This window comes from Tympanuchus pallidicinctus, unplaced genomic scaffold (genome assembly GCF_026119805.1).
Source record: "Tympanuchus pallidicinctus isolate F22 unplaced genomic scaffold, pur_lepc_1.0 scaffold7, whole genome shotgun sequence".
In the NCBI taxonomy this organism is placed as follows: Eukaryota; Metazoa; Chordata; class Aves; order Galliformes; family Phasianidae; genus Tympanuchus; species Tympanuchus pallidicinctus.
In genome coordinates this window covers 4195960-4214944 of record NW_026294791.1, presented here as the reverse complement: position 1 = coordinate 4214944, position 18985 = coordinate 4195960, and the positions used below count along the sequence as shown (strand labels likewise).

The 18985-nt window shown below is 44.4% G+C and overlaps 1 long non-coding RNA gene across 1 annotated transcript in view; it reads left to right on the top strand.

Annotated features, from left to right (window-relative positions):
• Window positions 1–9282, top strand: part of LOC128072454 (uncharacterized) — a 35425-nt gene extending 26143 nt beyond the window's left edge. Inside the window, exons 5-7 of the long non-coding RNA XR_008202258.1 lie at window positions 3305–3507; window positions 7525–7638; window positions 8101–9282. This is a non-coding gene — a long non-coding RNA (uncharacterized LOC128072454). The remainder of the gene's footprint in view (window positions 1–3304; window positions 3508–7524; window positions 7639–8100) is intronic.
• Window positions 9283–18985: the final 9703 nt, after the last annotated feature.

The following is an 18985-nucleotide window of genomic DNA, read 5'->3' as shown; positions in this document are numbered from 1 at the left end:
GACACCATGCATAGCCTTCAGCATGAAAGAGCATTTTAAGAGAGGTATCACTTAATGGAAGTATAATAAAGGGTTTACAAAATTAATAACAAGGAAGGGTTTTGCATGACCCAGAAGCGTGCCACATTTTCCAGAGATGTGCCTCCCATCCACTATGGAAATCCAACCCGAGCCTGCTTTGGTGTGGGTGATTGCTGTTCCCACAGCTCCTGCCTCCTGCCTGAGCACTGCTGTGCATTTACCATCGAGTCCAGCAGTCATCCATCTCCCCTTTGCTTCTCCCCATCATGCATTTTGGGGAGTCCCACTGACTTCAGGTGGCAGTAAGCATTCCTGTGGAGAGCAGACACCCTGGTATATTAACTTTAGCATTCTCCTAGCTGTTTTTAAGGGGTTTTGTTTGTTCAAATATATGTTTGTATGGTTTTTTATATGTTATTAATGTTTTTAATAACTATTTACAGGACTGAGTTTAACAAACAAAACCATTTCTCAATTCTGATCTTCCATTGGAAGCAATGGGGAGGTCTCATGGCTCTAGAAATGACACAGTGTGTTTGTTGAAAGCCCAACTTCTCCACAAGGCAGCTCATCAGGATCCACTTGCCTTTCCCAGCAGCATTGACACAGGAACTCGAGCAACGTCAAGTTGTGTAGATTGGTGTAAATTCTGTGTGACTGGTGAACAAATTGACTTCTGAATTGGGTGGTTTTCCTCTTCCCACAAATGGCATTTTGCCTTGTCCAAATTCACTTCTCGTTAAATCCTCCCACTGAACTGTGCTCAGTGTTTAATAATAGATGGATTGCATGTTTAAAGCAACTGATTTACTTAAATTAGCTCTGCTGAGATTTAGCAAATTTGTGACAAATATCTCAGTGCTTTCTAGCTGAACATAAATATGATCCAGGGAGTAAAACTGTCTGCCTTGTCGTGATGGCAGAAAAATGGAATATCAGAATCAGGCCCAACATTTTCAGATACACTTAGGACATTTTGTGGATAAATTTCCACCATATTTTGTTCTTGTGTTTTTTTTGTTTGTTTGTTTTTCACCCCAGAAGCCAGGAGTGAAACATCTTTGTAAGAAAGAGGAAATCAAGCCTGGATTATAGTAACAGATGCCATTTATTCCCAGTCTGGCAAATGACCCTGGAGTATATGGTAAAAACTTTGAATAAAACAGCACAGACCTCTTCACCAGAGATTAGCAAGTCTGTTTATTTGCTCAGCTTACACAGCCCTTGTTTTATATTTGGATGTATATGAAGCACAACAAATAATTTAGCATGTGACAGCTGCTTTGTATAAGACCCCAACTGCTTTTCCAGCCAAGGCATGCTAGAAGGAGTGGAGGTGACTTCCCACACCAGTTTCTTAATGAGCCTTCTTCCTCTTTGAGATGTTGTAGCAAAGAAATTGTTCCTCACAAATGAATGGATATATTTGCAACATTTCTTTGATTATTATTATTATTATTTTTTAATGATTCATCAAATAGATCTAGGTAGAATGCATGTCCACGGATGGTCTGCCCTTGCAGCCCATCCCATTGGGATCTTCCCAGACCATACAATGTGACCAGCATGGTTAGGGTGAAGCTGCAAAAGATGTTTCCATTGAGCAGTAGAGCAATTTGTCCTCACCAACCCTCAGGGCCAGGAAAGAGGCTGGTTCTGAGCTTCTTCGTTTCTGCTTATCCTCATTTGCTCATCTAGAGTTCCTAATTTGTAATATTCTGCTTTAATATCATGCATTAAGCCTAAGCTTATAATGAGCGTGGTATGGGACGTACATGGCAGAGTGCATTATGAACAGCTCTGATTGACGGTGCCGTGCAGCGATGACAGCACTGTGTTTTCCTTTCATTTTTGGAGACTAAGTGGCTTACATGTGGTCCCATTTAGAGGATGTCTGGGTGGCAGCTGCATTCTCCTATGTGCTTATGAGAGGGAAATGAACTTTTCAGTCTTGAAATGCTGTAAAAAGGGGTTATGTAAGAAGGCTGCATGCAGCTATTGAAGGGGGAAAATATCCTCTCCAGACAATGTGACTTCCTGTTTACAAAACAGAAATGGTTTGGACTTGCCTCTGAAATGCCACGCAAGACTTCTGATGCTTTCCAGAGCAGTGTCCGGCTTTGGGATTTGAATGATTCTTTGGGGAGTGCTGTCCTCAGAATAAAAACCATCGCTGAGGCCGTGCATCTGAAACCACCCATCCGTTTCCCGGATTTCAACCTCCATCTTTAAATGCAGAGGCCTCATTTTTAGGGAAATGCTTTGAGACGTGGCTCACATAAAGTGCCTTTCTCCGTCATAGCAAGCAAACTGTATTTATCTCTGCTCTTGTGCAAGAGAATCATAAAACCCGTGTGGAAGCCAGTGGTGGGAGACGTTGCACTGAGTGACATGGTTTAGAGCAGTCACAGACATGGGTTGATGGTTGGAATAGATGATTTTAGGGTCTTTCCAGCCTTAATGATTCTGTGATACTATGAAACAACCCCTGCAATTCTCTCTATGGACCATGGTCCACTAGGACCTGACAACACACATCTCTTCTCTTTTTCTGGATGCTGGCAAGCAGTTTTTTTTTCCTTTTTCATTTTCTGCAGCGTGAGCTGTCCCCACAGCTCAGCACTCATTCAGAGGGGAAGCCAAGAGCAATTGAGGAGTTGTTCTTGTGGTGTTTTGGCACCAAGGAGTGAGTGAGTAAGTGACCGAGTCCTGCCAAGACCAGATGGTCCCTTTGAGTAGAGTTGTGGCCTCTGGTGACAAAGTGCAAGGAGGTTGCCAGCAGAGGGCTGACCCAGCAAAAAGCTGGTTTATTTATACATTTCAGCATGTGCTGAATGTGTGTGCTGAGTGGAAGGAGTGAGGGAGAGCAGTGTGTTGAAAAGCACGCTTTGCAAATAAATGGATAGTAGGGTTGCACGTTTGAGATCTGTGCACCAATTTCCAGTGAGAAAACGTCCCATGGGAGCTCACAGAAAGAAAGGAACCAGTTCCCAAGAGGTCCCTGCCCCCCACTCAACAATCAGAGGCTAATGGTACTGGGCACATGTTGTATCTGATTTCCAAAAGATGAGCTGGGCTGTTAGATGGCCTTCCCATCCCTGGTGCTGTGACCCTCAAAACTGAGAAGCTGTGCTCATTTGGGACCAGCTACCTCCTTCCTTTACTCACCTCTGTAGTACAATTGGGAGTCAGGGAAAAAGCCTTGGTGTCTATGGCACAAAACCTGCACAACTTTGAATCCTGCTTTTTACATGCATATAATACTGTTGTCATGAACTATTAGGTCATGGCCTGAACCAGTGATTGAACACCTGGTGAAGGGGAGCAGCCAGCCCTGAGAGCACAGGTGGAAGCAATTCACCTGTGCAACCAGAAGGGTCCACCCCTCCCTAGCCTCATTTAAGGGCTGGCAGCTGTAAGAGAAAGATCTCTGCTTGGATATTCCTTCTTTTGGAGTGTTTGGTGAGCCTCGATCCTTAGAAAGGGGTAAGTGATTCTTTCTTTTTTTTATTACTGGAACATGACTGCTGTTTTCTTGGGTTTAAAGCAACTGTGTCTGCTGCTGCTTACATATGTTAAACAAGAAATGCGTCTCGCTGTGTTTGGCTTCTTTGGGATTTGTGTTAGCATTGCTGATGTACTTGTTGTTATACTGCTAGCTGGTAAGCTGTGTCCAGGAAGCATGCCTGCTTGCCCTCAGCGTTCATGAGTCATTGGGTCATTCCTATTGCATGTGCAGTATACCTGAAATGATTCTTAGATACTCAAAAAATACAGTGTCCGTGTTTACTGAATTGGCTTTTTTTTTTTTTTTTTTTAAGTGTTACAAGGCAGGCATGGAGAGGAGACCTTTCTCAGGCTCCTTGTTTCTTTCTGCTCCCTGAACAACTCATTAATCACTTGTACAATGTAACTGAACTCCAGGCTACTGCCTTCTGCCTTGAAAGCAACACTGTCCTTTCTGAAGCATCTGTATCTGGGAAGCATGGTCTTTGTTGTTGTGTTTTTTCTGCAATCTGATGTAGCCTTGAGTGTCTGTCTTGCTGGGAGCAACAAATGGGTCCAAGCTTTGTCTACATCTGTGAAGGTTGTCTGAAATCTTCCTTGTTGATAAGCTGGAGAAAAATGTGGTGCTCAGTCCTTCATGCACCTGTCTTGGATGAACTTTGGGTTATGGTATGGACAAGTTCTATTTGGGTTCAGAGTAGTTGTTTTTGTTGCTGAGGTTGATTTCTGACGTTTCTCACCCTGATCTCATTATGCTTCTGCCCATTAAAAGGCCACTTCATTCCCCTCTGGTCCATGTGGGTCTCTGGAAGTTCATCAGATGTCAGGCTGAGATGAATTGCCAATGGCCCAAGCAGGGTATTAAGCTGCGTATGAAGAAAACCTCCTTGACCTGATGAATCCCAGAGCCAGTCAGGGAAGGTTATTGACAGAGAAGTCAAAGCAGAGCATGGGGAGTTCTCATCTGTGGGAAAACACCATGGTGCTCAGTGAGAGGAGGAGAGGCATGGCCTTAGGGTGCCTGGAGTGCTTCAGTGGCTGTGGTCTAGCTGCAAACTGAAGGATCTCTAATAGAGGATAAGCAGGGAACCTGTCCTTTTCACCAAGAAATGAAAAGGAGGAAAAGTGAAAATAAACTTTGAAAATGGAAACTAAATTCAGAAGGAATAAGTTTAGAGGGGGGGAACAACCATCCACCAAAAAGCATTGCTCTGCTGAGGTCAAGGCAGAGAAGTGTCTACGTGGGGTTAAGGCACAATATGTGGTGAGAAAGGGAGATGGTGGTGAAAACAGAATGGGAGAAGACAAAGACACTGCTTCCCCCATGCTCCTCTGTCACAACAAGTCTACTTTGTGACCCCATCACATCTGCCTCAATCTGTCTTCATTTGGCTCTGAACAGCGATAGAGAGCTCAGCAGGTTTTCATTATGGCAATGTGATTAGGGCTCGTGATGACTTGGGGAAAATCCTCCCCTTTATACAAAAATGGCTAGATGGGCCTTGCTGGTTTCATGCTGCTGCTGGAAAATGGGCCTGGGAAGGCTGACCAGAGGTTGGCACAAGGGGGAAGACTGTATTTTCCTTGCAATTCTTTGCTTTTAGCACTAATAACCTGGTAATGCCTCCCAGCTTGCTGCTTCCTCCAGCCAGCCCTGTGCTTGTGGTTAGTGCTGAAGCTCATTGTGCTGAGCAATTGCACTTTGTTATTTTAAAAATTACAATACAAAAAAAGATATTTCATAGTGGGGAAGAAGCCAGTCTTTGCCACGTCATGCTAAGTGGAAGTGAGATGCTGCTCCACTAAGCATCACAGGATGGTCAGTGTGAGGCAGGTGACTGTAGAGTCATGCCAGCTAATTCTGACACTAACAGATTAATAGTCCTTTAAAAAAGAAAACTTGCCTTTATTGTGCAGGCTACAGGAAGCTGCAATGAGCTGATGTAAGCCTGAGGAGCATCCAGGGAGTATTCACACCTCTGCAGCTTTGTGTGTCCACTTCATATTGTTGGCTGGCAGCATCTGTTGCTTTATGTTGGTGTCTGCAGGCGGCCTGGTGCAGAATGCTTCTGGGAGCTCAGGAAGGTGTTGAGTTCTTCCCTGCATGGAGTATGATCAGGCTGACACCCTAATATTCCATGTCACCTGGCATCAGGCAATGATTTACTCTTTCAGAGCAGTGCACTAACAGCGCTGCATCACTTATGAACTGCATCTCTTGCTCTTTGGTCCAAATTTCAGCAAGGAGAAATACCTCATATAATGTTCATTGTCACTATTACCTGTCTTTCTACAAACACTAGAAGCATGTCCCAGTGAATATGAATTGCCTCATCCCTAGAACACCCAAGGTCAGGCCTGATGGGGCTCTGAGCTTCTGATGGAGCTGTGCTCATTGCAGGACAGATGGGCTAGATGACATTTAAGGGTTCCTCCCAACTCAAATGAATCTATGATTCCGTAAGTGCTGCTTTTCATTGGGAAAATGCAAAAAAAATGGCAGTCCTTTCTTAGACATTCTGCTGTCTTATGAAACAGACATGGCTTGAGTCACATTTACTGGGAGGGAGGAAAATGTTCCCACAACCTGGTATGTCAATGTCTTCTTGAGCTCTGAATAAGTGTGCTTGGAGCCCTGATAACAGGGCACCAATGATATGTTTTGTGTGGTGATGGGTTGATGGATGGACCAGATAATCTTTATGGTCTTTTTGCAGCCTCTGTCATCCTATGCCACATACTTTCTCCAACTCTGTGGACACTTGTATGCCTTCCTAGAGGAACAATTCCTCTTTGGAGGCAGAAGAGATGCATGTGCTGATGACCTTTTGTGTCTTTTTACATGTGCATGGATGCCCTGGATGCACTTGACTAGGTCAGTGAAAACTGCTGACTCCATCCCTCCCCCCACCAGCCATAAAGGGGTTTGGGACTTGGTTAGAGGCTCTGACAAACATCTCAGGACTCTGGTGGTAAGACAACATGAGTTGCTCCCAGGTTGTACCAGGGCTTTGCCAAACCTCCTTGACTTCTTGCAATGAAATTTGTCCCTTTGGGTGCTCAGAGCCAGCCTAGGGCAGAACAAGACATCCCCACTGGCTGGTTTGGCAGTTTCCAGCTCGCTGCTGCCCATCACAGCTCTGCACCTTCCTTTCCAGCCACTAAGATTGCAACAGACTTTTCCTTTCCTTTTATTTCTCTTTTTCTTCTGGTTCAGTGTGGATTACAAATAATGTCTGAAGCTCATCAAGGAAATGACTTCAGGTTTTAAGTTCTTTGCTGGGGTTGCTTTGAATATGTGGGTGCTTTTCTGCTGTTTTTTTTCTTTCCTGTGCATCCGATAAACAGCTTCCCCTCTAGAAATGAATACAGGATGATATCACAGCTCAGTGAAATGCACTTGTTGCTTTAGCTCTCCTTGTGTTTCTAAGAGCTCACTCAAATTTCACCAAAGTTGGCTCTATTTCAAAGCCTAAGATGATGGATCATTGGGCCAGATTTCTCCTCTTGCTTTTACTATTCCGGAGCCAGAAAAATTAATAACGCTGTGATTTTACTAGGGAGTGTTATACGTTACCAACCATGAACACTTGAATGTAGGTATTTGCCATGACCGCCTTGCTGGCTCATTTAACCACTTTCCTCGAGGTCTGGGTCCTTACAGCAGATTTTTCAGGTGGAGCTGTGTTTATTTCTATTTTGTGGAAGGAAGGAGGAAAACGCAACTTGACAGAGGGGTAGGAGCCACCTCACCTACCTACCAACCTATGTTAGCTAGTGCCCATTGCAGTCAATGAGGAGATACAGGCTCCTCAGGAGTGTAGATGCCCAAAACACACTGTAGATATCTCAGTCTTTTCACTGAGTACTGATGGAGTTGGGGGCAGTGAGATGAAATCTGCCTGAGCTAAGAGACAACGATTTTTTTTTTTTTATATAGTGTAAGAACAAATTAAATCTTTCTCCCACACTACTAAGTTTGAGTTTTCTCTTCAGAGTTACAGCACTTTCCTTTGAACTCGGTGCTACCCAAAACTCACTGAGGACTGGATCTCTGGGACACCTACAGAGAAGCATTTGCAGAATAGGAGTTAAAGTCATGTTCCATGGGTATAAAGATTCTCATGGCTTTGCAGGAGTGGAAAAAAAAACAACCCTATCTATGCAGGACAGGGTAACTTTAAGTTAAATATATTTCAGGGATGGCTACTATTAGGATTACTACTGTACAAGGATCTGTCTTCTGTTGCATAAAACAGCATATTATTTAGGTGGTTGTAATATTAATTAACGATCACCCTCTGAGGTGAGTGCATTATGGAGTGATAAGTGGCACTTTGTAAAGACTGGTAATCAAAAGCCAACTGATTTTTTTCTGATCCCATACAAAGTTCATCTAGAAAATGGGAGATTGTTAGAAACCTTATTTGAGAAAGACTGGCACTTTTTTGTTGTTTTTTTTGAGAGGAAAGGGAGGGAGATTTATGGCTTTCCCTTAAGGAAATTATGACTCCATCACACAGTTACCAATGCAGAAAGAGAGCAATCCATGATTCTTGCCCTTTATCTTAGGGATGTTAATTCAATTTGCATCTTGGGAAATAAACTTCATTTCTGCAAAGTCCCTGAACACCTCACACAGGCAGAAGTCAGGAGAAAAACTGTTGAAGAGTGATCCTTGAGAAGTCTGGATCCACAGGAGTGCTGAGGAGGGTTGAATGTCAGCTCTACATCCAAACCTCAGCCAGTAGAGAAAGGATGACATCTCCGTGATTCAATTTCTCCAGCTGGTTTCTTAATTCCTTTGCCACATGGATGTGAAGTGCTACTTCCTCCTTTCTCTAGCGAGTTCAGTAATCTTGTTTGTGCACCAGTGGCGATTAAAAAATGGAGTGCTCAGGTTGAAGGCATTTCAAGACCAGCAGGCTGGCTAAAGCAGATATAGTTGGTTATGGGAGACTGGTAAAGGCCCACATAGAGTGGCTCATTACCTCGAGACACTGTGACTAATGTTTTGAGATTTGTTTGTTGGCACTGATATTTTGAATGGCCCTGATGAGTTCTTGTCAATGGTGCTCTGTCCCACTGGGGCAGCTCCTGGCATTTTTCTTCCCACACATTGCACTCAAGACAGCATTTTGAGACTACTGGGACTGAGAAAATCATTCCTCATCCAGACCATAACTGAAGAAACTTCACAGCCAGATCAATGCAGCTGACTCCATTTGGCAGTTTGGACAAGGATGAATATCAGTCTGGGGCGGTGGGAATCAAGAGTGGTGATACAAGCAGTGTTAAGCTTAAAATGGCATTGTGCTATGCCAAGTTTTGCTGGATGTAAACATCCACAAGCAGGAAAAGGGATGTCATCATCTTGAAAAATGAAACAATGTGAAGAGGTTTCCAGTTTGGTGCTGAAGGTGTTGGTTGGTTCTGCACCATTTGGGTGTGCTGTTGAGTACAGGTGATATCATCCATCTGACAGCACTCAGCTGAGAATTTCTTTCAGAACAATTGAAATGAGCTGCTCATACCATCAAGGAAACAGCAAGCAAGCAGAGAAGTTAAAAAGCCAAATCTCCTTTCAGGACAAAGCAGCAAAACCATCACTGAAATATGAGCAGTAAGCATCAAAGAAAGGCTGATGTGGTTTTTGATATACCTGGATGTCACTCCTCCCCCCCTCCATGTTCAACATATTGTGTCAGCTGAAATGCATTGGGCCCCTCCAAAGCAACAGCAAATATCTGGGAACAGATCCAGCGTTCAGGAGAGCCTTTCAATAACTGCAGTGATCATGAGCTCAGGCCCAATGCAATAGAGTATTGGTTTGCTCACTTGGTTTTCTGTTTCTCAGGTAAAAACTTTTTGCCTCTCTGCTGAGAGAACAAGTCATTCGACTTAAGTTTTTTTGTTTTTTTTTTTTTTTTTTTTTAGGATCTCAACTTGCTTGTGTGAGATGACAGCCCAAGAGTATTTGCCAAAAGTTGGGAAAATGCCAAGTTTTCATTAAACCTCTTGTAAACCCCAAATTGCCGTCCTGCGAGGCTACATCTGGCAAGGAAGCCATCTGTGATTCGTATAGTCTTGCTCCAACAAAACGACAACAGTGTGAAAAACTCTTTTCTCTGGTCGGCAGTGAACTGTAAAAGTAACATTAGTAATAGCTTCTGCAGGCTCAGTAATGACATAATTGACATTGGCTGAAAGCACAAGCCCCAACTGCGGGGTCTTGCCAAGGCTCTGGATTGATTCATATCATCCTTCAAAAATACAGGTCGTAGTCAATAGCCCTCTTGGATGCTGCTTCTCACACTGGTGTTGAGACTGCTCTCCTTCTGAGCTGTGTCTGCAGTGAAGTCTTGCAGAGTATGAGCCTCCTGACCCCAGCCAAAAAAAGGGGGCTGTTCTGCTTGACTGAAGCCATTTGCTTGATCCGTAAACAAGGTCTGAATTTGCAATTGTTTGAAAACCTGCAGTTTCACAGAGAAGTGCACACTGCACCTAGTAATCTCTTATATCTGCAGCAACATGACCCGGTGCATTTTATTTAATGCAGAGCTCTGGTAAGGAGGCTGGGCTTTAAGCCATCTGCACATATGCTTCTTGGATGCCTGATATTTTCATTTTCCTTCAGATGAGCTGCACTGTGAGGGGGCTCCCATTTATAGCATCCGGGAATCTTTCCAGAATAAGTTGTGCTTGCCTTGTCTGCAGACCTCTCCTCCCCCCTCAGTCCCCTTCACCTCCATGACTCAAAAAATACAGACCCCAGCAGATGTCCATAGGAGGGGGGGGAAAAAAAGTGAGTCAAAAAGCACTGATTTGCTCAAATCTCTTGCTAAGAAAACCATTCCCCAGCTCCCTTTGTGTTTAAAAGCTTGAGGCCCCTGGTTTAGAGAAATCCTAGAAATACAGCTTAAAGATCTCAGTGGGATTGTGCTGTGCTGGGGGGCTGCCTGCTTACTGATGGGGAATGTTTGGAAAAACAGCACCTAACGCCTCCAAGGTTTTCATTTGCACCTCTCCTGTTCTACACATTTCATGGAGAGCCTGGCCTGAGGAGAGGGAGCCTTTTATGTGTTATTTAGACAAGTAAGTGACAAAAAAGCACTGACTTGTAGCCTGAATGCTTTGCTAAATCTTTAGGTCTTCCTGGTTCAGGTAGAAAGAAAGAAAGGGCTTACACACTGAGGGAAGACCAAAGGAAGATGAAGTTAAAGTTAGCAGAGGACTATGAGTAACACAGAACTGAGTGCCTGACCATGGGTGAACCCAAATTAGTGAAGAGCAGTGGTGGCTCTTTGTGGGCTGGCAGGCTCCAGGACACAGGAGCTGGAGCAGAAGATCTCATCCCCACACTTACAAAGCTCCCTCAGGAGCTTAGAGATCTCTGAGCATTGCTTCCCCTGATGCCAGAGGCAGAGTCCAAACAGACTGACTGCCAGACAGTGGTTCCAAAGCCAGCACTTGAAACCAAGGCCAGGATGCTGTAAACCAGCTCTCAGTATGCCCTTCTATGGCTATAGGGTCTGTTGGATCTTGCCTTTGGCGTGGTTTGAAGCTCCCATGGGCTGTAATCTGTGGTCTCTTTTTTGTTTTACACTGACTTTACAACATGAGCCTTCAGGGGATGTTCATGGCTGACTTACTGGGTGGGAAACAGGGAGTTCATAAGCTTACAAGGGTTTGTCTGCCAGAGCTCCTGACTGTGGCAACACAACGCTGCTCCACAAAGAGAAGGTCACAGACCCTTTTCAGTGCAACTACTATTGGAAGGTTTTGCAAGCCCATCATGCGGTAGGGATGGATCCCCAGCATGGTTTTGTAACACCATTATGCTGAGGCAATAGTACTCTACTGATGCCTTCCAGAAATAAAGCCATGTCCTACCAGGCATGGCCTGAGGGATGTGGGACTCAAAAGGCTCCAGTTTGTCCAGCGCTGTTAAACACCACATCTCTGCTGCCAAGGAAGGACCGATGTCACCAGTAAGGCTAGACCCACTCTATGGCATAGGGAAAGCCCAACTTTTTTTGCTGTTCCTAGGAGATCCCAGCCAAATTATCCTGGACAGTGGGGACCAGGTGCTAGCCACCTCACTGCCTTCTAGCTCATCAGAAGCCCTTCTGCACTGACACTTTCTGATGAAGGATACTCCGTAAATCATTTCCTGCTGCAGGGGGATTGGAACTGATGATCTTTGAGGTCCCTTCCAACCCAAGCCATTCTGGGGTCCCCCAGGAAGCTCCCATCCCCTCCTCTCTCATCCCCTACTCTCATATTCTGGTGGAGTATTTGTTCCTTAGTCCTGATAAACCAAGGTTGGAGAAGATATCAAAGGGGAAAAATGCATAATGCAAGTAGGGAAGCAGACAAAATGAACAGAAATCTGATCATGGGTGGTCACTTCCTCCATTTGTATGAGGATTCAGGAAGTCCATTACAAAGCACTTTATCACTGTCACTTAATTCCAACTAGGTTACAAAAGATTAATTAGTTTGGCTCCTCCTATCCGCTACCTGCATGTTGCAGAAGGAGGTGTTAGCAGTGAAGCCCTGCAAAACTCCAACTGGCACACAAGAAGCTTTCTTTTTCTCTCTAATACCTTAATAATCTGAGCCCAATGATCATGGGAGCTGTTAGCATCCTTCTAGGCATGGAGATGGAAGAAACGCACTGGGAACTGCAGACATCCAACATTGTCTCTTTGGGAGGCAGCCTTTGGCTGCCTGAAGCAGGGAGCCTCGTTTTATTAGGCTGCTCCTCAAGCTCATGTTACTATCACAGCACTACACAGCCCATTAATAACTCTTGGATACAGCACCAGGGTGATAAGCAAGTTCATTACACGCTGCATTCCAACATTTGGCTCCAAATTCATGGTCCTGAGGAATTCTATCTGATCTCCTTACGATGATTTATGGCCTCCTCTTTTTCTTTTCTACTGATCTTTTCCCTGGTAACCTGAATTTGATGTGAATTAGCTTTGAGTAGGAAAGCCATATCCCATTGCTGAACAACTTCAAACAGAAGTGGGCACACCTGCCAAAGCTTTCACACTTCTACTGTCTATATTCACATGTTGCACCCAAGCGTCAGGCAGCCTGCTGTTATCATCTGGACATCCTGTTATTATGCAAAGAGATCAGTAGTTTCAGAGGTTCCTCCATCTCCTGCAGGACCATGATGCACTTCACCTGGCAGCTCACCAAGTAAAATCATAGAATGATTGCATTGAAAGATCATCCACTTCCAACTCTACCGATGTGAGCATGGTTGCCCTACACGCACTAAATCAGGCACCAGATCAGGTTGCCCAAGGCCCCCATCTAACCTGGCCTTGAACACCTACATATCTCACATTTAGCAAGAAATACCAGTAGCATCAACAAGGTTTCTAGGCTTTTCTCATCTATTTCAGTGCAGATACGATACCTGAGCAGGACACAGACTGATATTCCCTCCCCACTGATCAGTGGACTGCAGGACCTAAAGGTGGAGAAGCATAAGCCAAGAATTAATATTACTAATTTGATAATTACTGACCCTTGAGTGTACAGGCAGATCTTAATGGTAATGAGGATGGGTGCGGTGCTCCTTGGTTCAGTATTCAGTGGCATGGACTTACCTCTGTCTGTTCCTCCAAGTCTGATCTGGTTGGGGATGCCAAAATACCCCGCTCAGCTCTTGCTCAGGGTGGTGAGTAGACAGATAATAAATAAAACAGATGGCAGGAAGAAAAAGACATTAGACCAAAGATCCTGGACACAAATGTGCAAGTTGTTCTGATTAGCCCCTGTAACTATCAGAAAGATCGATGCAATGGAGTGCTGTTAAATGAGATGTAATGACTAGGAAACCAGTGCAATAGAAAGGTGTTACAAAGGAAAAAAGAAAGTACTTGCCTGTCTCTGAAGATCTGGGCTTTTAAGGGAAACCGCCAATGGGAGGAATATCCAATCAAAGATCCTTCCCCAGGGGCAGTCAGCCCTTAAATTAGGTATAAGAGAGGTGCAGCCAGGTACCACCTTTCCCAGTCACATTGCCTTCACCTGTGCTCCCAGGTCCTTTCCCCAGGTGCTCAATCTGTGGTTCAGGCTGTGGCTCAACAGTCACAATACAACCCCCTTTGAGAAATTGTCTGCTGAAAGATTTGGGTGCTTCTGTACCTTCTAGTCTGTGCATAGTAGTTTGCATACATTGTCCAGAATTCTTCTTATTGTCATGATCATATAAAGGGTCTTGGTTTGCCACTGAATTGGGATTTTGTGGTCATAGCAAATGCAAAGACTAATCCCACACTGTACCAGAAGAAAAGCATGATCACAGAGCCGTTCTCACATGTTTTCTCAGGGCTGGCCCTTAGTTCACCACTGGCCAAAAAAAACCTGCAAAGATATTTTTTTTCTTCTTCTTCCAGAGTTTCTTATTCCACTAAGGACGTATTATTATTTCAAACTTAATGGGAATTTAATCAGAAAGGAGTGATGCAGCGACTAGTCACCAGCTGAGCTCTGCAGAGCCCTATAGATGGGGCCAAGCCCATGTGCAGCCCTTCAGTACTCCCTGACCATGTGAACGCTTGCCCTTAGCCAGGCTTTTGGGTTTGGAAATCATTACCACTGCCTCCCTCAGCCATGGCAGCTGATTACAGTAATAGGGGAATTAAAATCCTTTACCTGCTATGGCTCTTGCTCAGCTCCCCTCCCTGCCAAGTGCTATCTTTGTCTGTAACAGCCTGCAAAAGCCAGTCGTGCCTTAAAACAGCAGCAGATGTTTTGTTTTAATAGGGGAGAAGAGAAAAGGAGAAAAGGGAATCAGTGACAGGCTGTAAAGAATAAAGGTGGGAGGGAAATAGCAAAATGGAATGATCCTGTCTGCTTTTATTCCTCTACTGCCCAGCACAGCAAGTAACTCACTGTTCCTGTGTCACAGGAGGTCTGAGGGTATTTCCAGGTTTATCAGTATTGTTTCTTCTGAAAGTTGCACTCCTAACCCAGCATTTCTGTGTGCCTTGTTGATAACCAATGTCTAAAATAATAGAGTGACTGTGGGCTTGGCTGGGATCCACCAGCCTATAAAAGGACATTCCAGAGTTGTTAATTTTTGCCAACTACATTCTCACCAAGGAGGCTTCTGGGTTGTTGAAGACCCCTCATATCCTCAGGCATCTCTTTTTAGCCAAGGACAATCCTCTCTTCTGTCCGCCTTTCCCCATAAGAATCTCTGAAGACACCCCCCTGTATTCTTTAGCTTTGGAGCTCCCAAGCCAACAGCAACACCAAAGCAATTTCTATAGCTTCCCATGTTAGCAGCTATGGAAAGGAAAGGTAGGATGCCAAGGCTGCACTGGTAGGGTAGGAAAGTATGAAGCTTTTAGCAGTACACTTAGAAGACATACACAGCCAATACGGGCACTAGACCTACTTCCAGTGTATGTCCAGCTCACAGTACATTTTTAGAAGATGTACCAATTATATGACTTCTTTGTTTCTTAAAAAGAAATCAAGGATGTAGCCTTCTTGTTCTTGTGCAGAAGAAGCAACTTGATGTAACGAAAACCCACCTGCTTTCCATTTTTAGGGAATTTTTTCTTTCTTGGGATAGACTGTGGACAATTGTCTAACTGCATAAAAGCTGCTCTATTTCCCCTCAATTACAAAAAAATGATATGCTGGATTTGCAACTGTTCTGAGGACAAGTTGTGTGACAAAAATGAATGACTCCTTTTCATTAGTACGTATGTCTCTTAGCTGAGCATTTTTAGTGGAAAAAAACTGCTCTAAAAGAAGCATAAATGTGACTTGAAGTCTGATGCTCTGCTAACTTGGCAAATGCCAGATGACGAAGTACAGAGAAGAGCTAACCTATAAAGTATCCTATATTTTAACAGCCTGTTTCTCCATTAAGCTTTCTTAGACATCAATAGAACAAAGTGTCCTGTAATGTACGTTAGATGTCTGTGTGCTGTAAAAACATTAAAGCTTTTGTCAGCTCACTACTTTAACTCTTGAAGATGATTGGTGCTCCAGCAAAGTCATCACCTTCTGCATTTTTTTTTTTTATTATTATTTTTTTTTCCTCAGAAGGCTGCTGTTGATTTTATGGCTGTGCAGCCACATCATCATTAGTTTTCACCCTCAAGACAATCCAGATGCGGGTGGTGACGTTATTACTGTTGCTGTCATTATTTGCTGGTGAATTCCTCCATGGATGTTGATATGTTCTTAGATGAAGAAATACCTAAATACAAAGCAAAAGACCCCAAAGGCTGTTTGGGGATAAGTTCAGCCTCAGTAAGGCATATTCTACAGGGCAGGAACATCTGTACAAAGAAGCTGGCAAAAAAGCATCTGTAAGCCATTACAGTTACATGCTCATCTGTAGCAATTGGACAGATCAACACAATGGGAGAGGCATTACAAGAAAGACACAACAGAAGGACAGGCACAATAGAAAGGTGCTAAAATGGATAGGAGAAAGATTGCTCACCTGTATTAGAAGATTCTAGTTTTGCAGGGGAAAGCATCACCAAGGAGGAATCTCCAGGAAGAGATCCTTCCTCAGTGGCAGTCAGCCCTTAAATGAGGTCTGAGAGAGGTGCAGCCAGGCTCTACCCCTCCCAGTCACACAGCTGAATTGCCTTCACCTGTGCTCCCAGAGCTGACTGGGTCCTTTCCCCAGGTGCTCCATCACTGGTTCAGGCTGTGACTCAGCAGTTGCAATGCACCATCCTTGGGCTCTTTCACCCATAAACAAAGCACTGCAGATGTAATTCTAACCTCCATAGCTAAAGATATAGAAGAGATATAGGGGGAGATGGGGCTCACCTGTGTGTACTGACAAGAAGAAGCAGTGAGGATTTAAGATTTAAGGGCAAGCTTAGGACAGGCATGACTTAACTAAGGTCTCCCCTTGCTGACAGGGCTCATGGCGCTGGCCAGACTTTGAACCTTCTCACCAGGATTTTTGGCTCTATCTTCATTTCTTCCTGCTTTGTCCTGGTGCCAGCGACTCTCTGAATGTCCTGCTGACCTGAAGCTCTGATAGCCCCACCAGCAGCTCCCACTCACACAATATTTGTGGCGTCCTTGTGGCTTCCTGAATGCGTGACCTGGAGATAACCACCGCTCGCCCTGGCTGTGGGTATGGCATCTCAGGCAGGTTCCCACCAGGCAGTTGCTGTGCTTACTGTTTGTATGGTGGCTGCTCTGCAGTAATTGTCTGTGTGCTCATGCTGACCTGCAAGAAACTCAAGTTGAGTTTTAAGGACCCTGAGGTCCCACCACTGTTATCCCAAGACCAGCACTGAGACAAGGCTGCCACATTGGCAGACTCATCCCTATACCATGTTAGCTAAAGGACATGCTTGTTTTCAAGCCATCGCTAACAATAGGTTCATGATATGATGGGTCTGCTGGCAAATGAAAAAAAAAGAGACTTTTTCCTGCTCTTTCTCATAGGCAAACCTATGGCTTGCCTGCTCTCCACAGCGACATGTGGACATGAAGAAACTATCATCACTGAAAGTAATTTTCTCTCTCTTTCCCTAACAATAGAGTTTATAGTACAGATCATCTCTAAGATCTAGCTTGCAAGGGGTAGCAGCTGTGAGAATAACAAGGAAACAACCAAGTAGCTTTGCCTGATCAGCCTGGGGAAGGTGTTTGTGAGGAGTTTGTGACTGAGCCCTATGACGTAGGTGGTCCCTTCCAGTCCTACGTGCCTGCTGATGGTTGTGGCTCTCTTCCATGTGCCGTTGCCTCTGAAGTGTTTGTGTTCCTTGCCACGGTATGTGAAGCAGCTTTACTGGAGCCAACAGCCTTTATACCTGGAAGTCACATAAGCAACTCCCACACAGATCTGAAGAACGCACCAATGTGCTGAGAAGGAAACAACTGCAAAGTCTGCACACACTGTCACTGTGGGGTTCAGTAGGGAGAAACCCAACTTACCCCTGCCCTACCCCTTTGTGAATATTTTGCTCTTTATCTCAAGGAGCTCTCTCTGCTTGCTGAGGAACATTGAGGATAGAAATGAATGCGTCCCTCTCTTTCTCTTTGTGCTCAAACATGGGAGTTCACATCCTCTGCCTCTTCCTTTCGGCTGCTGGCCCCCTCGAAGAGCAGAAGCACACCCCAGGGACAGCACAACAAACAGGGTGAGGGGTGAGAACAAAAAGCCCTGCGGCTCTGTGAAATGTTGGCCTGGAAAAGGGAGTGTGTTCCAAGGCCATACCGGTAAGGGCATTAAAAAAGCACCGGGAAAGCAGAACAAAAGCAAAGATAACAAGGCTTCAGTGGTCTTCTCGTGCATGTCTTAAACTTCATGCCTGAGTGGGTTCCCATATATATATATTTCCAGAAGGGAAATGTGAGCCTTGCTTATAAAAACTATGAGCTTTCTTCAGAGTTTAACCTCTACCCTTCGAGCAGCAGCCTTAGGAATTGCTTCATGCAGGGCGAAGTGTTCCTCTGTGGCCCACGTGGCTTTTGAAGGGAATAAGCAATTAGAGATTTTCTCACCCTTTTCCTGTCTGCTTTTGTCTCTGCTTTTGTGAAAGGTAGGAGCTTTGCAAAAAGCTTTGGGACTTGCAGTTATTGCATCATTCCCATCTTGGCATCCACATACCACCTCCTCTTCCTGTGCTTTTCACACATAAAGTGCCAAGAGCCCTCTAGCTACCTTCACTACATACCCTTGTAACTAGCTCTAGTAATTTCCCTTGTGACTAGCTGTAGTAGCTATTTCTTGTAACTGCCTCTTGTATATAGCCATAGTACTTCTCCTTGTAGTTACTTCTTGTAACTATAACTCTTACTCTTGTAGGCATAACCCTAAGAACAATGTGATAAACATATGTATGTCTACATGCCTGAACTACCTCATGTTTTAGGCATGTAGGCAAACAAAGTGATAGGCAGGAGTTTAGCTGAAGAAGAGCTGACTTTGCAATAGCGTTGAATTTCACAGGAAAGGTGTAAGCTGGGAGAAGCAGGGAGCTAACATGCTGCCTATAGGGCACTGCTGTGGTCAGACACAAGTGCTCTGACCAAAAGAGAAGATGAAGAAGCATAATTAGGTGCCAACTGTTGGTCTGTGATGCTTTTAGCCTCCTTTGCCATCTTGGTAGGAAGCAATCAAGTAGTTCTGCCTGAACCTCGAGCTGAGAAGTGAAAATTTAATTCAGAGTCATTTCTTACAGCTGTTGCAAGATTTTGTATGGACAACAGCCCAAGCAAGGAGGGCTGGAGTTGGCAGTGATACCACTTTAATCCAGCCACTAATCTCACCTTGTGTTCTGCTTTCCCGTTTCCCTTTAAGAAAATCTTCCCTCCTGTTAAACTCTAATTTGAGTTATTTGTTAATAGGGGAGATGGTAGGCACTTCAAAGTATGAAGACACAAAATTCTCATTTGCATTTAATCAGCCTCGTTGGATATCACATGGCAA